This window comes from Aythya marila (assembly GCF_965140915.1).
Source record: "Aythya marila genome assembly, chromosome: 24".
Taxonomy (NCBI): Eukaryota; Metazoa; Chordata; class Aves; order Anseriformes; family Anatidae; genus Aythya; species Aythya marila.
The window spans coordinates 2,366,101-2,369,844 of record NC_139065.1 but is presented as its reverse complement, the minus strand read 5'-3'; positions in this window follow the sequence as shown (position 1 = coordinate 2,369,844).

Genomic DNA, 3,744 nt, shown 5'->3' with positions numbered 1-3,744 from the left:
GGGGAAGCCTTGGACTCCACGGCCATGCTCAGCAGCTTGCAAAAACACAGGCTCCAAATTTGGAAAGCGGCTCAGTTTCCAAATACCACCACGAACTGAAAAACTCACCTCAAAATGAAACCAGCCCCGGCCCTTGGGTTCAAAGTTTCCTGTATACTACCAAACCTGCCAGACGGCTGCATTTGCACAACAAAAAGGTTTGGTTTTGGGGCGAAAGGTCTCTTTTTTGGAGGAGTAAACACAAGACCTCCCCATCCTCCATGCCCGCAGGCAGGAGGCTTGCCTGGCAGCTCGGGGCGAAGGCAGGGCAAGGTCCTATCTTGTTTCCTGGCTGCTTTCCCTCCTGCTCATCCCCCTGCCAGCACCACTGCCACCACACCGAGCTGCCAGCCCACCCCACAAAGTGCTGGACCCCGGCGGGCTCCGTTTCACACCCATCCCCATAGCAGGGTCACCCTGGAGGCTCCCAGAGCACAGAGATGGGTGCAGGACGGGGCTGTGTGAGGGCAGAGCTGGTCCCTACGTGATGGGAACACCTCCTGTCCATGGCTCACCCCACACCGTGGCGGTGCCGTGTCCCCATGCAGCACCCAGGGGTGCTCCCTCCCCGCTGCGAGGCTGCTGCTTTGGCAGCAGTTCCCTCTGCAGCTCCTTGGCTTCTCCCTGGCAGCACCCAGAGCCAAACACAACACAAGCCTGCCTCTCCGGCTGCCAGCAGCTCCTGCTGCTCTCTGCTTCCAGCCCCCAAAGGCAGGCAGCTCTGCTTCTTCGCGGGGATCCCCACCCCGTGTCCTGCTGCACCCCCTCCCCGAAACCTCCTCCCCAGCCAGGCGCGCATTTGGGGCTGGCACAGCTCCAGCCCGGCTGGTCCCCGGACTGTTTTTACCCATCCCAGCGGGCAGAGGCACTCTGCTTTCTCCCTCCCAGAAGCTATTTCTTGGGATATTTCTTGGACACGGTGCCGGGCTCACAGCTGGCAGTTGTTAAAGGCCTGCTGGCAGCTTTGCCTCACCCGGTGGGTGCTGCAATTCTGGAGCAGGGGTGAGACGGTCACAGGGGGATGATGCCCAGTCACTTCCTCCACCACTATCTGCTGGATATTTTCCTCCAGAGCCCCAAGAAGCCTCTATCCCCTCAGCCTGAGCTCCTGCTGCTTGTGCTTGACTCAGAAGGGTTGGAGCATCTCCAGGAGCCACACGGAGCCCAGCCCGGTGCTTCCCTGCGATGTGCCCATGGAGGTGACCGACCTGCCTTGGGTGGGGGCACGGTGTGGAGAGCCCGGCCACATCCAAAGCTCTGGCAGAAGCGATTCTCACCTACGAGGGGAGACACCCTGCCCTGCCTCAGTTTACCACCCGCGCGTGGGGAAGCGGAGCGGCCCCGCTGCCGGGGGGGAGGGCGGAGAGCAGGCGGGATGCCGGCACGGGGCGGCAGGGCGCTGTGCCGAGCCTCCTCGTCACCCCTGGCCTCTCATTAGCAGCCAGTTTGGCATCTGGGCCGCGACGCCACGCTGTCCTGCTTCTGCCGTGGGTGCTGAGGCCGGGCCAGGCTGGCTGGGGGGGGTCCGGGATTGTCCCAGGGCTCGGGGGCACCAGGCAGGCTGCTGCTCGCCTGGAGCCGCTTGGCAGGGAGAGCCTAAAACAACAAACATTGCAGAATAAAGGAACGTCTCACTGCGTTTTCCTGGTCAAATGTTTTCCTGTTTTCTGAGCAGCTCTTCCAGCTCCACTAGGGCAGAGGACTCGTCCCAAGGCAGACCTTCAGCAGGAGGCAAGAAAGCAGGGGAAGAGGTCGGGAAAGATCAGCTCCAGGAGAAGCGGGAGCCTTGCCGGGGTCCTGCAGCAGCACACGGTGTTGTTCTCTCCCCTCTGGGATGAAAGCATGCCGTGAGCACGGCGCTGCCTGGGTCAAACCTGGCTGAACACCGCTTGTTTATGGACCCCCACCCATGGGGGTGTTTGTGAGACCCTGGGGATGAGCCCTGTGTAATTTTGGTGCCCTTCCAGCCCTGGGTCCATCCCTTCGCCCACCAGTGCCTGCCAGAAGCTGTGCTGCAGGTAAGGGCACCCTGCCCGAATGCTGCCACCCGTCAGCCCCCTGCCCAGCTCCTTCATCCCCACCCACCTCTTCCTCAGCCATTCACTGCCCTGGGCATGGCACCAGCCCGCCAGACCCCCAGGGAAAGGCACAGATATGTGCTCCATTGACAAACATCCTCTTTCCCCTCTGTTGCTGAGCATTATTAAAATTTAAAGCAAAAAAAGTAAAAGGAAGGGAAAAAAAAAAAAGAAAAAAAAAAAAAGAAAAGAAAAAGGTTGTTGGCAGAGTCTGGCCTGAAAGCCAGCCTGCGAGTGTGGGCGCCTGGGGACGGTGACCCGCCGGGAGGACGCAGGCGCAGGGGACGCTGACACGCGGGGCGGCCACCACTGCTCAGAGCAGCCCCGGCTCCTCGTGGGAGACAGGAGCCATCTGGACCTCCTCTGGTCCGTGCATGCTTCGCCATCCCTGACCCCAACGGAAACATAAGCCAGGCCATTGCTGGAATGGAGAAATATGCAGACATCACTGCATTTTTCTGCCCCAGATTTGTCTGAAGGGCTCCCAGCAGCACCCGTGGGTCCAGCCCCAGCCAGCACGGTGGGATGCGACTCCCTGCGGGTGGTGCAGGAGGTGCAGGAGGTGCAGGGTTCACGCTTGTGGTCTCCTGAGGGACTCCATGAAGCTGAGCATGGGGCTACCTCTGGCAGGTAGCAGGCAGTGTTCCTCTGCCAGCAGAGATGGCTTTCCAGGCTCACAGGGTCATTCTGAACCGGTGGTCATTGCAGTGCAGGATCCACATGCCCTACGACAAAAATTAAAGCAGGAGGGTAAGAAATAGAAACCCAGGAGCGTGCTGTCCCGTGCACGGGGCGGGGAATCGGGTCTGCCTCCGCTCTCAAAGCACACCCAGGGTTTGGTGGTGACGGTGCTCTGGGGTTAAATATTTGCAAGCAGAACGTTTCTGAGGCAGACACTGCCCCTTATAGGAAGAGGGAGTTTCTTGTTGCATCCTGCTCAGAAGCGACAGGAGGACACTTAGTGGCTGCAGCAGGCACTGTACAGCCAAGGAAACGAATGCGAAACTTCTCTGCTTTGTTAGAAACACGAGGATTGGAGCCTGAGTAAAAACTCTCCCTCGCCAGAGTAAGGTTTCATATTTGGAAAACAAAACAAAACGGCACAACCCAAAACCCCAAAGCAAACGATAAAGGTGCGTGGTCACCTGCAAGGGGCAGCCCACTGCCCACCGGTGCGCCTCCGGTGTCACTTACCCGTGTCCCAGCTTCACCTCCAGAATAAATCCTGCTGTTACTCCGATTCCTTCGGGGCCGGGGAAAGCCTCAGCTCTTCGCAATCCTCAGGCGCTGCTTGCTGCGATGCTGCCGGGTTCAGCCCCCCCGGGGCTGGCTGACACCGACCACCTCGCACAGCTGCTGGGGGCAGCGGGGAGCGACCCCTGTGCGTGCGCACAGCACCCGGCGGGGCGAGCAGGATGAGATGTGCATCCCCACCGGGAACGCCTGGGATCGAGTCCCGGGGCACAGCTCCGCACATTCGGCTGACGAGAAGGTGCGGAGGTGCTCCGAGAGCCGTGCTCAGCCCCGGACCCCAGCCCCAACCCCGGATCCCAGCCCCAAATTCACTGGAGGCTCCCCCTGGCGGCTCGCCCCCGCCCCGACCCCTATAGGGACACACACCGCTGGG